General features: G+C 40.2%; 1 protein-coding gene across 4 annotated transcripts in view; it reads right to left on the bottom strand.

The window, feature by feature from the left end:
* FAR1 (fatty acyl-CoA reductase 1) overlaps positions 1-18,655 on the bottom strand; it is a 74,828-nt gene extending 56,173 nt beyond the window's left edge. For 2 of the 4 annotated variants that reach the window (XM_087433178.1, XM_004418456.3), the window contains exon 1: positions 18,544-18,655. The gene's annotated coding sequence lies outside the window, so the exon portion shown is untranslated. Of the gene's footprint in view, positions 1-16,706; positions 16,805-18,246; positions 18,268-18,543 lie in introns of those variants that run through there. The other 2 variants (XM_087433181.1, XM_087433179.1) reach the window with 2 other exon arrangements.
* Between the last annotated feature and the right edge of the window lie 2,217 nt (positions 18,656-20,872).

Consider the following 20,872-nt stretch of genomic DNA (forward strand, 5'->3'; position numbering starts at 1 on the left):
ATGAGTCGGGGCTGGCCCAGGGGCGAAGTCGTTAAGTTCAGGCGCTCTACTTCAGCAGCCCGCGGTTCGCTGGTTCAGATCCGGGGTGTGGACCTACGCACGGTTCATCAAGCCATGCTGTGGCGGCATCCCATATATAAAAATTGAGGAAGACTTGGCACAGATGTTAGCTCAGAGACAATTTTCCTCAAGCAAAAAGAGGAAGATTGGCAAGAGATGTTAGCTCAGGAAAAGGAGGGAAGCAGGGGGGAGGGGAGGGGAGGGAAGGAGGGAAGGGAGGAAGGGAGGGAGGGAGGGAGGGAGGAAGGAAGAGTGGTTCAACATACATTGATACAGAATAGCATTCCTGATAAATTCTGAAAGCCAAGATGTAATATAGTGGATGATATACCACCTTCTATGGAAAAGAAATGGAAAAAAGTATGCATATGTTTATAAATATATAGATTATTTCTGACTAAAAAGCCAAAAAATTGGTAATGATGGTTGCCTCTGGGAGGGAGAACTGGATAACTGGGGAAGAGAGATGAGGAGCATTTACTTTTCACTATAAATCCTTTTGTACAATTTTAAATTATATACTATGCATATGTATTATATACTTTTAAAAACCACTGTTTTTGTAAAATAGAAAAAATCAGAAGGTACCAAAAAAAATTTGAAAGCACAAATTTTCCCCTTAATTAGCCAGTCGCCACTATCTTTTGTCTTTTAACAATTTACAAACTCATTTTCATCTGTTATTAGAAAAGCAGTTTGACAAATCTTTCTTAAAGAGAAAATAAAAGACTAGCATTGTGAAAAGAAAAAAGGATATTATCTTTCTTCAGCTAATCCTTATTACTTAAATTTTCATTCTGTTTCTTTAATAGATGGAAAATCTATTAGATTGAAAACCAGATGATTACTTAATTACGAAACTGTTGATGAACAGGACTCAGGCTGGATTTCCTGATGGAATGTGAGAAATTCGTCCCCCCCTCAGGATACTGTTGCTCTTGGGATCAGATGCTCCCCTCCTCCATCTCCTGAGAGATCCTCTACATTCACCACGTTCACCAAGCAGTCAACTATATAGAACTACCAAATACAGTCTTGCAGTGAAGTCTAGACTTGCTCTACTTGTATGTTTCTTTCTGCACCAGTATGTATCGAACACAAACAGCAAAAACTGACAAAGGGTAGTATTTGTAAGGACTCTTAGTTCCATGTTTTAGCTGCTACAAATTTATTTAGGGAAACTAAGCACTGAATATGAAAGTCTCAAGTTAAGGTCTAACCATTCAATCCAGCTTCCCGTAAATTTCCACCACCTACAACTATACCTTAGAGTAGGGCATTTAGCTGTCTTCCTATTAAAAACTGGTTCCTGCGTGCCTTCAGCATATAAACAAACTCAAAGTCAAAACTTAGCAATGGAGACAGTGAGGAGAGCAAATGAACAAGGAATAAGATAGGTCATCTATCTTTTCATTGGGAGTCATTGATTGGGGTAATTCTTCTGTTTAACACAGCCAAATCCAATGCTGTTTTGTCTCACTGTCCTACACCTCTAAGTTGGAGCACCACTGGGCAGGAATACTGAAGGAAATTCAAGCAGCAGAGAGAAAGTTGAGCTAAATGGTCTTTTAACATCCCCTAGATTCCATGACTGAAAAACTAAGAAAAAAAAGAACTTCAAATATCTCTAAAAGGGGAAAATTAATTCCAAAATAATCTAAACCAAGAGTTGGCAAAGGTTTCTGTAAAGGGTAAGGTAGTAAATATTTTCAGCTTTGTGGGCCATACAATCTTAGCAGCAACTACTCAATTCTGCCATTTTGGGCACAAAATCAGCCATGGACAATAAGTAAACAAATAGGCTTGGCTGTGTTCTAATAAAACTTGATTCACAAAAACAGGAAGACAGTTTTTGCAGGCCATAGTTTGCCAACTCCTGTTCTAAATAATATTCCACATTCAGAAAATGAACTACAAATGAGAAAGGTATCAATAGCAAACCAGTATGGTCTGAAAGTTCATTGCCTATGACTTCACCACTACTAGAGTTACTGTGCATATCACTATAAAATGGACAGTAAATACTTGTTTGATATACTATCTTCAAAAACAAACAAATGGGGGGCCGGCCCTGTGGCATATTGGTTAGGTGCATGTGCTCTGCTGCGGGTGGCCCAGGATCGCGTGCACCGAGGCACTGCTTGTCAGGCCATGCTGTGGCAGCGTCCCATATAAAGTGGAGGAAGATGGGCATGGATGTTAGCTCAGGGCCCGACTTCCTCAGCAAAAAGAGAACTGCCATGGATGTCAGCTCAGGGCTGATCTTCCTCACAAAACAAACAAACAAACAAATCAATGCCAGCCTTCAGAAATATAGATATGCCAGAGGCCAAATGCAAAGTGAAGACATATCTACAGCCTTTTTCAAGGTGTGTAAAAAAATCTGTATTTTTAAAAGGAAAGCCCATTAAGATGTTCAGGGGTGAGGCTTGGATGATATTATTTCAGAGAAAACACTACAATTGAAGAAAAGCACAGACTATAATCCTATCACAGCCTCAGAAACCCTAGACCCACTATCCTGTTCAAAAAAATCTTGATACAATAATAAAAAAGTAACAGAATTTAAAAAGGTGAAGAGCTAACCCAATGCTGTGGCAAGATATAAAGGTCTGTCATTTCTCCAAAGAAGATATACAGATGGCCAACAGACACATGAAAAGATGTTCAAAATCATTAACTATCAGGGAAATGCAAATCAAAACTACAATGAGATATCACCTCACGTCCGTCAGAATGGCTATAATTAACAAGACAGGAAACAACATGTGTTGGAGAGGATGTGGAGAGAAGGGAGCTCTCATACACTGCTGGTGGGAGTGCAAACTGGTGCAGCCACTATGGAAAACAGTATGGAGATTCCTCAAAAAATCAAGGATAGAACTACCATATGATCCAGCTATTCCACTGCTGGGTATTTATCCAAAGAACTTGAAAACATCAACGCATAAAGATACATGCACCCTTGTGTTCACTGCAGCGTTATTCACAATAGCCAAGACTTGGAAGCAACCTAAGTGCCCATCAAGGGACGAATGGATAAAGATGTGGTATATATACACAATGGAATACTACTCAGCCATAAGAAATGATGAAATCCAGCCATTTGTGACAACATGGATGGACATTGAGGGTATTATGCAAAGTGAAATAAGTCAGAGGGAGAAGGTCAAATACCACATGATTTCCTTCATTAAGTAGTAGATAATAACAACAATAAACAAACACATAGAGACAGAGATTGGATTGGTGGTTACCAGAGGGGAAGGGGGGAGGGAGGAGGGCGAAAGGGATAATTCGGCACATGTGTGTGGTGATGGGTTGTAATTAGTATTTGGGTGGTGGACATGATGTAATCCATGCAGAAACAGAAGTATAATGATGTACACCTGAAATTTATACTATGTTATAAACCAATGTTACTGTAATAAACAAAATATTTAAAAAAAGATATAAAGGTCTGTTTATATACTGTGTACACATCTAAAAGAAACTAGATTATTTTCTCTACAGAGAAGTATAATGTTATTTACAATTTTACTTAGCCAAAGGTTATATGTGGCAGATGGGGGTGGGAAAAGAGACTAAGTACATGGTAAATATCACATAAATATGAAAATTCCCCAGAAAGCTGCAGGGAGCTGCAATGACCATCAGGGAATCCTACATATACACCTCTGCTTCCTCCTTTTTTCCTTTTTGTTTATTTTTCCCCTAAAAGGGAAATGGAGATTAGGTATCCCTAACCAATGGGAATTAATAACAGTCTAATACAAAAGTTCATGAACAGGCTTCGGGGCAGGGGACGGAGTACAAGAATGTGTTAAAGTTTCATACAAAATATTGTTGTGAATGTGTCTGTACATGTGTGTGGCAAGTGTGTACTCCCATGCATACATCTGCACATTTTTTCTAGGGGAAGAATACACTGCTTTATCAGATTCTCAAAGGGAGTCAATGAACCTAAACAGTTAAAATTTCAAGAAATTTTATAAAATTTATAAAATTACATGAAATTTTATGTATATTAGGTGTGTATGCTGGAGGGAAGGGGGAACAGAATAGAATAGAACAGAACTTCATGGGCACTGATTAGAAAACCCATTCACATTTAATCTGAAGTAAAAATATGTCAATGGTTAAAACATAATTATACCAATCTCCCTTGAGGCCTATTATAAATGAACTGAGCACGTTCCCACTAAAAAGATATGTTGAAATCCTAAGCCTCAGAACCTCAGCATGTGACCTTATTTGGAAATAGGATCACTGAAGATGTAATTAGTTAAGGCAAATGATGTCACACTGTAGCAAAGTGGGTCTCTAATCCAATTATCACTGGCGTCCTTATAAGAAGAGGGCCATGTGAAGACACAGATACACAGGGAGAACTCCATGTGACAACAAAAGCAGAGACTGGAGTTAAGCAGCTACAAGCCAAGAAACACCAAAATTACCAACAAAAAAGCCAGGAAGAGGCAAGGAAGGATTCCCTTACAGGTTTCACAGGGAGCATGAATTTCAGACCTCTAGCTTCCCAAACTGTGAGACAATAAATTTCTGTTGTTTTAAGCCATCTAGTTTGTGGTACTTTGTTACCGTAGCCCTAGGAAGCTAACAGAAGGACAAATATCACAGTAACTAAAACTAAGGTACAGAGCAAAAGGCCTTCTAAAGATGATGCATATGGTCTCATGCCACAATAAACATATCATGGACACTTTCCAACACTAATGACAGTTTCAGTTACCAAAATACTTAGGTTACTAAATATTTAAGGATGGAATGGCTTTTTTAAAGGGAAACAGGAAGGGATGGTAGAAAGAAGTTTTATAAACCAAAGGTAAAAGATCAAAGTAAGGCTAATGTTCAGATCCCAGAATAAATCATTGGGGTGTATTCCCGACGGTACACCTGCATTGTCAAATCTCAGTATATCATAGCCGATTCAGGCAAAGTAGTGTTCTGATTATCTATTGCTACAGAACAAAATAACTCTAAAACTTAGTGTCTTAAAACAACAATAATCATTTTATTCTCTCTCACAATATCTGTAAATTAGGAATTTGGGAAGGGCTCAACTAAACAACTTTAGCTGAACAGTTATAGCTCCTGATCTTAGATCCTCTTCCCAGGGTCTCTCCATGTGAGGTAGTTTGAGCTTCCTTGTACCATGACAATCTCAGGCTAGACTGCTTACAAAGCTGCTAAAGGCTTCAAGACCAGTATCCTAGTGAGCTAGGTAGAAGCTCTTTTACCTTTTCTGACCTTGCCGTGAAAGTCACACACAGCATAACTTCTGTCACATTCTACTGGTTACAAGTGATTCACAAGGCCACCCAAATTCAAGGAGAGAGAACATAAACCCCACCTCGGGATGAGATCCGAGTCAAGGTCACACTGAAAGAATATGTGCGATGGGAGATATTGGTACAATCACCTTTAGAAAACACAATCTGCCACAAAGAGCATGATGAAGTAACCGTTTATTATTCCTGAGACTGTCAACCATTTAATCCATGTGGGACCTATTTCATGTGGCTAGGGAACAACAAAGAGTTGTTCCTTACTACATTTTTTTCTGCCACCCAAAAATTAAAAAAATATGGCCCCATGAGCCTCATACTTTGAAAATATTTTGCCCACCAAATAACCTCATTTACTGAATAAAAAATTTCATTTTCCCATGTTCATTTAACTGTGAACTTGTAACTAATAAGTTACCACTTGGAGTTGACACACTTCTAGCCAAAAGCAAGCCAACTAATTTTAGTTAGACTACGAAGAGGCCTCTCACTTTGTAGGTAAGTATATACTTTCTTTTAGGATTTTTGATAGACTGCCATCTGGAGGCATACTGGGAACCACTGGTCTAGTGTCTTTTCTACTATATTTGAGTAACTCTGGAATTTATTTAGTGTTTTGACGAAGACTCGACATAAAAGAAAACCTCCTCTGAAAGTAAGCTGTAAGCAACAACTAAAGGGCCAAAACGCAAACTCAAAATGTACAAACTATTCACTGTAGTCAGGCTGGTAAGAATAGTGGGTTCCTTATTCCTTTCTCAAAAAGTAAGGCTTATAAGGCATTTTTCCACAAACAAAAGAATGTCTGTAGCATCTTGGTTAACATTTCTTTTTTCAATAAAAGATGCCAGTGTCCAACCCTGTTGTAAGCACTCATTGAAGGAGACATAATGGCCACTCTGTTTGCCCACACAGACACTGATACACCAATATTTAACTCTCTGTATCCTATTTTCCTCAATGTCTAAGGTACTTCTTAGTGGTAAGGAATCTCAACAGGTTCATCAGTTCTGAGGGCACTACACAACTATTCCGTACACTGATGTTGCTCTGTAAGCATGGCACTTTGGCAAGAGCTAAAATGTCTTTAAGGCCTCACCATCCTGCAAAGTATTAGATACTAAGAAAAATCAACCTCATATGTAAAAATCAAACACAAAAATATCTTAAAAAGTCAAGTTCTACTCCATCAGAGAGGAAATAATTCTACAGCATTAAAATTATCTGCTGGCAAGAAAACTTAAAATTTTTCAGCAATATCCCTCTCCTTTGTTTCTGTTTCTGTCCTCAAGGTCTGTACCAGTGGGGTAACTTCTCTACTGTAAAGCCTACAGAAGAAGGGCTGTGTCCTGTTAACAAACCGTTTGGTAGTAAACCATTCCACTGTTGCCAAAACATGTATTTAATTCCATTCTGGGAGAAAACAATTAAAAAAAGTAATTTCCATAAGTCACACATGATTCTTTTTTAAACTATTGTGCTATAGTATCTCCTTACCTTAATAAAAATGTTTTCATGTTAAGACATGAAATTTTTATCCTAATACTTTCAGACTCAGAAAAGTGAAATATAATATTCCAATAGACAAAAGTAAAATAATATTTTAAGTGTACTACCAAAGACAGGGCTTCTTGAACATTTCCAACACAACCGAAGAAACTGAAGTATCCTGTTTTGCTTAAAAATTTATCTAAGTTGTGCATTTTACATCATAATATATCTAAAGATTAATATAAAAATATTTCAAATTACTCAGTAAAACTGATGTTAACAGGAAAATGTACCATGTTTACCCTGAACACTACATGTAGACTACATACAAGTTTACCCAAAAATTGACTCAGGCAGATTACTAATTATGTATCTTGTGCAGTCCAATTTAAAACCACCAAAGCCTATTCATGAAGATTAGTATCTTTCAAAACAAGTTGGTAGAATCAGGTATTCCACTGGTCATAGAAGCAATTTAGACTCCGTTTAGAAGCAGTTTAGACTCGTCTGATTATTACAGCAAATGACTTGCAACACTTAGCAGAAAAGTGCTTTGAAGTTCCTGTTTTATTTCCTCTCTGTTTCTCTAGTCACTTTCTTTTTTTTTTTTTTTTTAAAGATTTTATTTATTCATTTTTTTCCCCCCAAAGCCCCAGTAGATAGTTGTATGTCATAGGTTCACATCCTTCTAGTTGCTGTACGTGGGACTCGGCCTCGCGTTGGACGGAGAAGTGGTGCCTTGGGGCGCGCCCGGGATCCGAACCCGGGCCGCCAGCATCAGAGCTCGCACACTTAACCGCTAAGCCACGGAGCCTGCCCCTCTAGTCACTTTCTTATGCACCTTCTGAACCTGTTCTCAAGGCAGAACCTAAAAACAGGCTCCGGTCCTCCAAGGCAGCATTTTCCAAATCATGGTAAATGGGTCTGGGAAACTATACTTTATCCCCAACCAGCATCCACAAAGTACATTAGCATATCAAAAACTACAAAATGTCCTAAGGTAAAGAAACCCATTGAATTCTACTTAAGCCCAGCCCTTCAGAAATTTCCCAACACTGCTAGGGAAACAATGCTCCTGAAAAGCTCACTACTTTCTAAGGTAATTGTCCAAAAATGGGCCAAACCTCCCATGGACTACAAATACAAATGATTTAGAAAGCATGACCTTCCCTTGGTGCATAAGGCTGCTTATGAATAAACTACTAAGCCAGTTATGAAGATTGCAAAAATGAGCATGTTAGTAGAATGTACCAAAGACTTCAATCCGTATACAATTGAAAACTCTGGTTGCTGCAACTCACAATGCTGCAAAGCTCCTACCATATGTGCACACTCAAAAGCTGGAATTCTGTAATTTTCGAGAGGGACACTCGCTGTCAGTGAATTTGTGTTGTCTTTAGCTGGTCATTGTTTTCAATTATCATTATTCTTACTTCTTAATTAAAAATTACCATCAGATGAGTTTCATTATTATCATTTTAGTTTTAGTTGTTTTACTGAACCTGCAGAATGTATTACACAATTGCATCACCAGGATTTGAGGCCTACAGTTTTCTAACTAGACTAGACTTTAAGTATACTTTTTGTGATTCAATTAGGAACCATCCATATTCCTAACTGGGAAACCAGGTTCCAACTTGCTTTAACTATACTCAATTAGTTGTCTGTTTGCAAAAGTAGTTAGATAACCATTACTAAAGCCCACCCTATAGAGAACATCTCTGGCACTTGGGCCACCATGGTAACAGGCACTTAAGTTTTTCAGGAACTGAGAGTCAACTTCTTCTCCAGTTCAGGCCAGTTCACCACTGACTCATCAACTGGGCCTGCGCAGATGACAGAAGGGTAACCCTTTGACATCAGGAGGCTGAAAACTCCACCCTCAGATTATGCTAATGCCACCATTTTGTGAAGATGTGTCCTATGAAGAGCCATGAAGCTTGACTTCGCTTGCACAGATCATCAATTACTTCACTTTTCCTACTTCTTAATCATCTATCCCAACACTTCAGACCACCCTGCCCCATTTATCCCATAAATATCCCTAATCCCCATTTTCGGGGAGATGGATTTGAGATTTGTTCTCTGGTCTCCTCACTTGACTGCCTTGTAAATAAACCCTTTCTCTGCTGCAAACTTGTCTGTCTTGGTGACTGGCAATTCGTGCAGTGGGCAAAACGAAGCTGGTTCTGTAACAATTGCTGTAGAAAATCCCTCTCCCTAAAAAATGCTTGTACCTTAACAATTAAGTTATTATTCCACTGGAAGGTGGAAATTACTGAACTAAAGAATGACCCAGCTAAAGGGCCATGATTAAAATAGCTTGACGGTCACTGTTCTAACGGTCCTTACTCTGGTTATGGGGTCACTAATATAGAGGCAGGTCTTCTCCCTGGCCCCCAGGTCGACACCAACCAAACGCGGCATAAGGAGTTGGAATAAGGGCCCTCATGGAAGTAATAATAACTTATCTGAACTTGGATGTCAATGATCCCTCCAGTCTCTAGTTTTGAGTGGGAAGCTTTCAGGAATGTCTTAAATCCACTAAATCCCATAACAATACCTCCTCTAAAAAAACCTTTTCCTGGTTTATCTTTAAAACTTCGCAAGGTTCATAGACACAGCTTGCAACTAAATGCTGACAGGCAGGGATCAGCCCAGAAAGGTACAGAAAACATGAGAGAAGTGTTTGATGACTTTTTGAATTCTTAGTATCTGCTTCCAGCTGTGAAACTAACTTAAGCTCCAAAGAAGCCTACTCCAATGAGCTTTGGAATCATGGGTTATTGTGCTAAAGATGGGGTAAGAACACGTATAGCAAAGTAAAAACATTAGAGTATAAAAATTCAGGGAATTCTTAGTCAATTTATCAACTGAGAATCAAAGTCACAATGCTAAAAATTCTATCGTTAAGATACTTCCTTCTCCAGAAACTGAGATCCAGAAAGAATAGACAGCCAAAATAAATAAGCACAACAGACTTATCAAAAATCAGGTAATGAATAATTACACTGTTGGGACTGCCACCCAACACCTGACCATGGGCAAGTCAATTAACTACTCTGATCATTTGTAAAATTCATTGAAGGGGAGGCCAAATCACTGATGGTTAAATCCTCTTCTAGCTCTCAAAGTCTGTATGTCTATTACTGTGCAGTAGAATAAGTTGTTTCCTAGCAGTACATAAGATACTCAGAAAATTATTAACTCCACCGGGTCACACAGGTTATCACTTTAAAGCAATACACCTAATATTCACTGATATTCTAACAGCCTATGCACTGCTCTGCAGAGTCAAATGTCCCATTAGCAGCTAATTCATCTGTTCCTATCTCCTGAGGGCTCTGCTTATGATAATAATCATTATTATGACTACATTTTAGGTGCAATTCACAGGTTTTTAAAACCACATATTTCTAAGAAACTTATTAAGACCATCCTTCAAACTAGATGGATGATAAATACTTATGATCACAGGGCTCCACTGAGAATCAATCCTTTATGAGCCCAATATACTTTTGTAAGCCCCTGTCCCACATCTAGGAGTTATTTTAACACAAATGTGAACCTCAAAATACTTTAACAGATCTTTTCCTCTTGTGAAAGATGACATGAGTGGAGCCATATTAAAATAGAGCGAGAGCAGCCATTTCTGAGGAATTGCCTTGCACATCTTGTTTTCTTTATCTTCCAAACTGGACCAAACCGCCAATATTCTATGAAGTCAGTAAAGACAAGAAGATACTGTTTGTAAGAACTGATGAAACTGAACTTTGCTGATGATCAAATTACTAACCAACCAATGAAGTACAAATTTAGCCTTACCTCATCTGGCACCAATGAACTCTTCTTTAATGCAACTTATCTCATCTTCCTCCCTTTTTCCCACAAAAACCCTGAGCCCCTCCTCCTGTAACTGGGACACTATTTGGGTTTCTACCTGAATCTGTGCTCTCCAAATTGCCAAACCTTTGATCCCCAAAAAACGCCTCTCTGCCTCTCATTTTGGCTCTTTATTTTTAGGTTAACACTCCACAGATCTTAACTATATCAGGGCAAGATAGGTCAAAGAAGTTTTTTCCTTTACCTCTGCAAAAGTGGCATTTATGCATTCTTTTTTTTTTTTCCCCCTAAAGCCCCAGTAGATAGTTGTATGTCATAGCTGCACATCCTTCTAGTTGCTGTATGTGGGACGTGGCCTCAGCATGGCAGGAGAAGCAGTGCGTCAGTGCGCGCCCAGGATCCGAACCCGGGCCGCCAGCAGCGGAGCGCACGCACTCAACCGCTAAGCCACGGGGCCGGCCCCATTTATTCATTCTTAAGTCATATATTCTACTTCCTGTTAATTCAGGATGGATAGCAGCCATTATATGAAGTATCATACACTTATTCCAAAATCTTTGGTAAAATCATTCCTACATATTTATTAAACTGGCTACAGTTTGTTTTTCCCCAAGAATCTAATTAAGAATTGGTCTATTTTTTTAATTAGGCATCTGCATAATGAGTTTTATAATTTTGTCACTCAATAATGAAAAACATTTGTTTGTAAAAGGTGAGGAGTACACACAAATAAATTTGAGTTGAATTTTAGCAGTATGCTTTCTGCCTATACATTAAAGAATGGGTTATTAAACTAGAATCCATAGAACTCCAAGGATATATGAATGGGTTCTGAGAGCCTCATTAACCCCCTGAAATTACATGAAAATCTAAGTGTGTATGTGTATTTTTCTGAGGAGATGGCACAAAGCTCTGAGGAGATGCTCAAAGAAGTTCATGACCTTTGACTAAGAATCTCTGCATTATGGGATATATTTTAAGATTTATTTCTCAGTTAATACTTCAAAGTATTTAAATCAATATTCCAAAATAAGACATAACGGTAAGAATTCCTTAAATTCAAGAAGGATTTCTTTTTTTTTAAAGATTTTATTTATTTATTTTTTCCCCCCAAAGCCCCAGCAGACAGTTGTATGTCATAGCTGCACATCCTTCTAGTTGCTGTATGTGGGACTCGGCCTCAGCATGGCCGGAGAAGCGGTGCGTCGGTGCGCGGCCGGGATCCGAACCCAGGCCGCCAGCAGCGGAGCGCGCGCACTTAACTGCTAAGCCACAGGGCCGGCCCTCAAGAAGGATTTCTCATGTGAATGTTATGCCAATATTTTTGGCAAGAATTCCAAAGACAAGAATGATGTAAACTAGATATTTCAAAGTAATCTTAAAATTGTCAAGTGCTTAACAGTTAAACACACACACACATAAACAAACACACATATACCACCATTTAAAATCTCAAAATGACTTATACTTAAAAGCTTATGGCACACACAAACATTCTAGACAAAATGGACCCATTAATATACGTGGAACTAACATATTTATAAGCCTTTTTAATGGAATGTGTCAAATTATTCACCACGGACACAACGTGTCCTATTCACAAAGTAGTGTGTCCTAATTTGTAATACAGCAACTGGCTTTTTTCAAGTATTGATATAAGATCTACAGTACGTCAATTACATCTGGAAGGGGTCTAAAAGATAGAGAGATATAGATTTAGATATAATTTATCCTATGAAGCTGAAGTTAGATTTTTCTAACTGCATGCTTTCTCCATGTGATCATCCTCATCTCACCTCCTAAATCCTTTCATTCAGAAATGTCATTTCCTGCTTAGAATCTCTGTGGCCAATTCTGGCACAGGATCTCGCGTTGCTACTTTGTTTTATATATGTATGTTCAGTCTCATCAATTACATTATCCCTGCCCTATAGATTATTATATCTAGTTTCTCTTGCCCAGGACAGTATAATATACAAATATCAAAATAATATTCATATGAACAAATTTCCACTTCACTTAGATTAGCATGTCTATTGTGACACTTATCATGCTGCATGGTGTTAAAAACAAAATTCCACCGAGTAAATTCGAAGATCTAATTGACTTTATTCAACTATTCATGAATTAGGCAGCATTTCATCTAGCAAGCAAAGATACTCCCAGAGGAGTTATACAAAATGGAAGGTTTTTATAGGAAGGAGGGTGGGGCAAGGAAGTTATTAGCAAAAGAAAAGATTATTTTGAGCCAGGAGATCTTCTCTTTAGGGAGAATGGACCAGAAAGGGTTTTATCACGCAGATTGCCTCGTCTTCCTCTGAGGAGGACAGAGAGGGCCCATAGGGCCCACATGACAGATTACCTCATTGGTACTGACTAGAAAATTCCAGATTGGCTGAGTAAGATTACATTTCTGGGTAACTGCAATTAGGATAGGTATGAAATCTAGGTTTAGTATCATAGGCTTTAGCACAAGTGACGCCATTTTGGGCCTGTGGCTTTCTCTTTCACAATGGTAATAATTGGTAAAAATGTCTAAGGATTTGCTTCAAAATAAAAAACGGCGGGAAGTGGGTAGACATACAGATCAAACAAGATTGAGCACAAGTTGATAACTTAAAAAAGTTGGTGATATGTGTATCACTGTATTTTTTATGTTGGCAATTTTCCATAATACAGTTTAAAGAACTTTGCCTCTCCTACTAGAACAGAGAACTTCTTAAGGACAGATCCAGTAGTTTACTTCTTTGTACATCTTCCCAGTAGAGAGCAAATAAATTTACTAAACACATTTCATTCTTTACACAGAACTACCTTTCAATGAAACTTCGACAGCTTTTTGATGGTATTTTATCTAAATGATTCTTTTATTAACTCAGATAAAATATTTATTCATTTGTTAACTATTTACTAGGTACCTACTTTCTCAGATATTCTGTCTTGGTAAATGTAGGATATCAAAAATAATTCACCTTCTCTAATAAACTAAGAATCTGACAGTATCCTCAAGGATTCATGGAAAAAAGGGGTAGGGAGGGAAGACAGAGAGATAAAAGAAAGAAAAAATAGTAAAAAGCAATAAATATAGTTTTTAACAAAGGAATCTAGGACATCTATGTTTTTAATTAGAAAGAGGAAATACAGTTCAAGCTAGACAGGCCTAAAAGTTCCCCTCCCCACTCCACTTTACAGATGAGGAAACTAAGGCTCAGAGAGGGAAGTGACTTGCCTCAAGTTACACATCAAGTTGCCAGCAAAACCAAAATCAAAACTCAGATCTGCTGATTCACAGTGCCATGTGAATTTTCTACATCAAAATATTCTTCTATACCATAATATTCACTAGCTAAAGTTAGAATAACTATTTTCTTATTAATATATACTTCAATTCTATATTATACCATACTAAAAAAGAAAGTAATAGGCTAAGTAAAAGGGGGAGATGTAAGAAAATGCACACAACTTCTCAGTTACACAAAAAGACTACACGCATGTACCACACTTTCTCAATTCTGAGACACATGTGACTGTAAGACATAGTATCCATTTCATAAACCCTTTGAAATAAATACAGACACTGTAAAATACATCCTCATTTCAAAAATTACTAAAACAGAAAACATACACCTCTAAATGTAATATAATGCACCCTATAAGACCTAGCCTACACAGGACCCACAATGCACTAAAGTCCTCTCATTTAAGAGCCCGAGTCACAAGGCACAACCACACAAAGCAGGAGTCCTATCTTCTAAGGTAACAAACACTAAATACCTAAGGCTATGTGGCATTTTTTTCAATTGTAGGTATTAATATAAACAAGTCCTTCGTGCCATTTGTCTCATATGCATGAGTTGAGGAGTTAGACAAAGCAAGGTTTGAATCTCAGCTCTGCCACTTAGCTCCCTGACCTCTGGAAAGTTACTAACTTCTCTGAGCCTCAATCTCTTCATCTGTAAAATGGGATCTCCACCTAGAGAACTGTGTGACAATTAAATGTGATAATTTATTTAAGGAACATAGCATAGTGCCTAGATGAAATATTAAGTTTCCTCTCACAATCCCTCTGGGCCAAATGAAATTAAACTAAAAACTAAGTCCTATTCTTGACTTACAAGATTCCTCTATCTCCATTTTAGAGATTAGAATATATCTAAAATGATCCTAGTGCAAATCCTACTAGTTTGCTTTGAAATAATTATTTGATAAGAAAAGCTTATTTTTTTGAAATTTGTCTCTTTTCTTCTTAATTGGGAACAGAAAACAATGACGAATCGTAAGTGTTTAAGTTAAATAAGGTATATGTAAATTCAGCACTTTCATATTGTCTTAGCCCATTACAAACCCACTGAAGAGAGGAACTATAGAACCAATGTGTGGGAAGAGGGAAGGGTGTAAGGCTAAAACACATAATTAAAACGACTCAATTGTACGAGTGGTTTGTTTTTTGTAACCTTAAATTCATTTATTATACTCTAAGAAAACAATGTTCAGGAGAGCCAAAACCATATCTCCACGATTCAGGGTGCTTTAGTAACCTGATCCCTCAGATTAAGCAAATACCATTTTTCAGGAAGGACAGTTTCAGGATGTTTCCACCAGTAAAAATCCAGCCATTTCCAAGATGGGTACATGCCTACCAAAGTGGATGATGTACATTAGGTACTGAAATAAGACCATCTTTTCTCCTACCCCAAACATAGTACAGACTAGCCCACCCACATATTCCCTCACTATAAGCTCACTTCAGTTGAAGGATTTTTCTCCAGTAATTATGAAAATAACAATGTTCGTTTTTTAAAACTTGGAAAAACACAACAAGTACAAGCATTTTTAAACCACTCATGAGCTCATAAGACAAAGACTTAAACTATTACAAGGGGACATAGCAACCTCTTTCCTATGAATTTGACCATAACTGTGATCATATCAAATTTTAAATTTGTATAGAGCACTTGCCACTAAACATGATTAACTTTCTTGAGACTAAATTCATGTTACTTTTTTCCTTACTTAACTCAGGAGTTCTTCTCAATCTTGGTTCTCTCAGCTACCTATTTTGCTGCTGACCACTTCCTCTTTCCTAAAACTCTATTTGAAGTTTCCCTTAACAGTTTATGCCTCAGTGTCTACAAAAGTCTCTCCAACTAATCTTTTTCTTTTTCTTCACTGGCTCTCTTCTGTTAACTCCTGACAATCTAAAAAAATGGCTCAATACTTCAATCAAAAAAATAAAAATAAAAAAATAAATAAAAATAAAACAAGAGCAGGATACAATAGAATAGGAACATTCAAATAACAAAAAAGAACTCTTGAAAATTAAAAATGTGCACCAGAAATTTAAAAAAAAAAAAAAAGGCTCAGGCCTCATCTTTGGATTAGCTTGTTAACTTTGAATCTCCAGCACTTCACACAGAGCCACTTATGAAGCAGATGCTCTCTTAACATTTACTGATTGACTGTGTCAGTCCTGACCTGCCACTTACTAGACGGGTGACCCTGGGAAAATTAAATCTTTCTGAATCTATAAAATAGGGATAATGAAAAAGGAAGATGATGTTTGGAAAGCTCAAAACTGTCTTGCACTAAGTAGCACCCAATAAATTTTGCTATTATCATCAACATAATCTAGTACAGGACTCGAAAATGTCACTGATTATTATATATGGTTGAAGACTAAATCTACCTCTTAATAACCCAACTTACTTTCACCATATTTGCTTATCATAACTATCAAAAAATATTTCTGTGTTCTTTCCTTTCTACCTATCTCCTATCCATCACCAACTATTATAATTCTTCTCTCCTAGCCACCATGCAGAACCATCATTTATTAACTAAGCTACAATAACAGACTTAGTTAATTTCCACACTCTTAAATCTTCAATTTCTCCAAATTTTTAATTTGTCACTCTTGTCCACAGTTGCTAATAGCATGTCCTCATCCTTACGTCTTCCAATAACCCATATCCCAACTCCTCGCTCAAAAAATGACTCAAAACTCACCTCTTCCAGGAAACCTTCCCTGATTAACTCCAGACCACTTGAATTACTTCTCTGCTCCCAGTAGCCTCAGCATCTCAGCACTGAGGTATTCTGTTATACTAAGGGTAAAATGTGATCAGTGAAAATAGCATTGCCAAGAAATTACTTCCACAAAATTATTTCTACATCCTAAAGAATGATCCATTCGCTATAATGCTTTGCTGATCTAGTCAATAAGCAAACATCCTACACAACAAATGCCCTCTTTGGTTTCTGTCCTTGACACTATACTATCTTATGTTTCTCAAGAAGTGCTTAACTCTTCACAACCCTTTCATCCTACCCTCAGGCAGAAATTATACCTCTGTGCCTATATCTCCTCCCATTTAAATCCACTGGAAATTTGGCAGGTGGTCACTTTTTTTTCCTATTCCTTCTTCTCTGGCCCAACCTCTACCCACACCCCATAAATAAAACTTCCAAGAAGGCAGTAGCAATGAAACACACATACTATGTGTTTCTTTCCTCTAAGTGAAAAGAACTTGCAAACTATTTAGCTACAAAACTCTTCTCAAGGCTGAAAAATTTCCCAACAAACACGATACATAAACTCTACTACATCAAAATAGTTGAGCCTAGAAAACAGGATTGTATTTATATGTTAATTCTCACTTGTGTTACTCTAAGAAATCTTGCATCATTTTTAAGCTACATTACACATGCCCAACAAGGGAAGTTGAGAAACTCCCCTGCAGGGCCGATTTTCTGTATCTTCCGATGTTGTCTTTCAGCCAACACATTCTACTTTTTATTTAATATAAAGTATTAACTGATTCCTCACTGCCATCCAATCAAAAGCAAACAATACTTGTGTCATTACTTCTGAGAGGGTGCGTCTGTCTGCTGCTGAGGCAAAACAATTAGATGAACTATCCCGAGGGTGGTAGGAGGGGTGGGGAGGGACGACGATCAGCCTCAGTAGTCAGTTAAATCTGTTCGGCCCTGGACCACGAGTGAATGAACCTAAGAACCTGCCCGACTCCTACCTGGGACATTCGGCTCTCCTGTGTCAGCCAAAACGAACAGTTGTTCTTGCCCACTTACTCATAAAAGGTCCACACCCTTCGGCTATCACAGACAAAACTACCTCGTTCGCTCTTCGTAGACTTGCTCCTAACTGGCCACCTAACGCCTTCTAGTCAAACAGCCTCCATCCACACCTCACCTGAAACCTTCTCCTCTCGGTCACCGCCGTTTTCAGTAGGTGCCTCTCACTCCAGCTCCACGTGTCCCCATTTGTCCAGAGATCTTAACCTTCAAACCCCAAGCCTCTCGTCCCTCCACTCCCAGCTGATTTCCCCCCACCCCCGTCAATGCCTACTTGCAAGAGGCCAACCACACTCCCCGGCTCCGCACTTTGTCCCCGGGCACTCTTATCTGAGTATCGCCTTTTTCCCATCACTTATTTCCTCCCCAGACCCGGAATCCTGCCATCGCAGGCCTCCCTGGCGGCCACCCTCGGGCACACGAGCTCGCTCCGCCGTTAACCACCCCGCCCCACCTTCGCCACCTCGACGCGGCCTCCACACCCCAGGCGGCGCCCCCGGGCTCCGCGGCTGCAAACCAGGCCCCTCTCTACGTCCCCACTCGCGGTCCCGGCCCTGCCGAGGGCGGCGGCCCGGCCGAGCCGCGCAGACACCGTCCGGGCCGAAGAGGGCGCCCCCGGCTCTGGGTGGCCGAGGGTGGGGCTGGGGCGGGGCGGCGGGTGTCCCCACGCCTCGGCCTGACCCGCCGCCCCGGCTCCCGCAGCCGCCGCCCGGGGCCAGGCGAGGAGGGGCCCGCGCCCCCCGCCTCTCACCTAGACGCAGAGGCTGGGGCCTCGCTTTCCCCCGGGCCGTCCAGCGATGGCTCCGCCGCCGTCGCGCTCTCCCCACTCGCTCTTCCACCGCCCCCGACCGGCCGCTAAAGAGCGGACGAGCAGCGGCACGCCCATTGGCTGCGGCCCGCGCTCGCGTCAGCCGACCCCGACCTGGACCTCGCGATGTGACTGGCTGGCGCGGCGCCTCTTTTCCACGTCGGGGCCTGATTGGCTGTCTCGTGCCCCCATCACCAGGAGGACCGCTCACCCTCCTCCCGGCTTCGACCTCCCACCCCCCAACCCCGTTTCCGTCCGGGCGGGAGGGGGGCGGGAGCCGGCGCGGGTGGGACGCGAAGTGCCAATGGGGGCGCCGAGAGAGGCCCGGGAGGTGGGCTCTCGGCCGGCCGGCCGGCCCGCGGAGGGAAGTTCAGCCAATGGGGGCGCGCACCACATCCCGGGTTCAGGAGCGCCCCCACCCTGGCCGCTGGCGTTCCGGCGGGGTGCGCCCAGGGCCACGCCCGGCTGCCTGTCGCACGGGAGGGGCTCCCGCTGGAAAGGTGGGGAGGATGCGGCGAGGCCGGCTCGGAAAGCGCGGGGCAGCCATTGTGGCGTGCTCGGTACTGCCTGCGTGGGCCCCGGAGCGCCTTATGGTGGCGCTGGCTCAGGTCACTGAGGATGGAGTCGTCGCTCCGTGGACCCCTGGAACCTCCGCCAGATGCCCATTAGGGAGGGAGCCGAGCGTCTGGTCCAGCCCCGCAGGACTCTGGGCAAAACTTACCAGTGGTGACAGAAGTTAGAATAATGGTTACCTCTGGGGGGGATGGAGGGACACAGGGGAACCTAACGGGAGGTGGAAACCCTGTGTCTTGATCCGGGTGGTAGTTACAGAAGTGTATACATATGTAAAAAATTAATCGAGCTGTACACTTAATATTAGTGCACTCAACACACTGTATAATATCTCAATTTTTAAAATAATAAAACGTTGTGAGAATAACTGTAATAACATTACCATAATCTTAGGCTCCATGTGACTCCCATGGTATAAACAATCTCAGTAGGATTTAGCTATCTTTCAAAAACTACAAACCATAGGAAGAAAAACAAAAGGATTGTGAGGATTAAAACTGAGTGAAAGCTCCTGGCACAGTGAATAACACACACAGGTTGATACTTTAAAGATGACCCAAGATGGTTCAGAGTGATTTTTCTTTGAGGATTTAGAGCTTGTTTCAGTGCCTGGCCCTGTTAGTAGCCCAAAAACACCCATGGTGCTGCACCCAGTTGAAAAGGACAAAGTTTCCTGAGCTGCGTACTTTGTTTCTAACCTACATTCTGAACCCAGGAAACTTTAATTTGAATACCATGGCTTCTGCCCTGGAGGAGCTCACAGTCTAGCACTAAGTAGTTATTCCTGGAGGAGGGCACAGAACACAGTTAACATAGCTGCTTACCCTCAGGGATGAGGCATTCTGCTAGGTTAGGCAAGTTGTGTGTGCCTAGAACCCAGTCCAGCGGCAGAATTCTGAAATAGCCAGGGTTAGGTGAAACACTTAGGAATGAGTCAGTAATATTCTCCCCAAAACAAACAGGAACTCGGGGCCAAATTCAAGCCTGTGAAAGGGCAGCGGCAAAACTGTTGAAGATTACAAGATTCGTATTTATTCATTTAGTTGTTAAGTTGTTCAATTCAGATAAATGCCCTTGTTTAAAGTACTTGTCTCTGAAGTAGGAACAAAAAGATAAGACAGTATTTTCCACAAAGCATAGGGTGCAGTAGGGAGACAGACATAAACAGATAATGCCAGTATAATGCAGGATGAGGGTATACATATAAAGAGGATCTAACCCAACCAAGGGGATTTAGGGACATCTTAGAAGACAAAAGCTAAGTTAACCACTGCTGAGGTTTATCAGCATACCATATGCAATTAGACATTATTTCTGGAGAATACTTTCATTACAAATTTTAAAAATTTTTGTGCAAATATCTTGATTTTTTAAAATAGCTATATATAAATACAAAAACATAAATTAATACTTAGTTCTGAGGAAAACACGTGAAGTTAAGTAATTACTTAATGAGAACATTATGATTTTCAAAAATAACTTTAGTAGTAAGAGAATAAAGGCATCTCATTTGGTTCAAGTCAATGTGTATGTAACATGTGATTCCAGCAGAGACCCCACAGTGTACTTTCTGGAGGAGGGCTTAAAATTAAAACAACAGTTCGGTTTCCAAGATGGTACCCTCCAAGATAGGGAGGGCATGTTGTATGTCTCATAGTGAACCATCATTCTTAAGTGAATTCAAAGAATTCATACATCC

This window comes from Ceratotherium simum, chromosome 7 (genome assembly GCF_057802395.1).
Source record: "Ceratotherium simum simum isolate JZ-2026a chromosome 7, ASM5780239v1, whole genome shotgun sequence".
Lineage (NCBI taxonomy): Eukaryota > Metazoa > Chordata > Mammalia > Perissodactyla > Rhinocerotidae > Ceratotherium > Ceratotherium simum.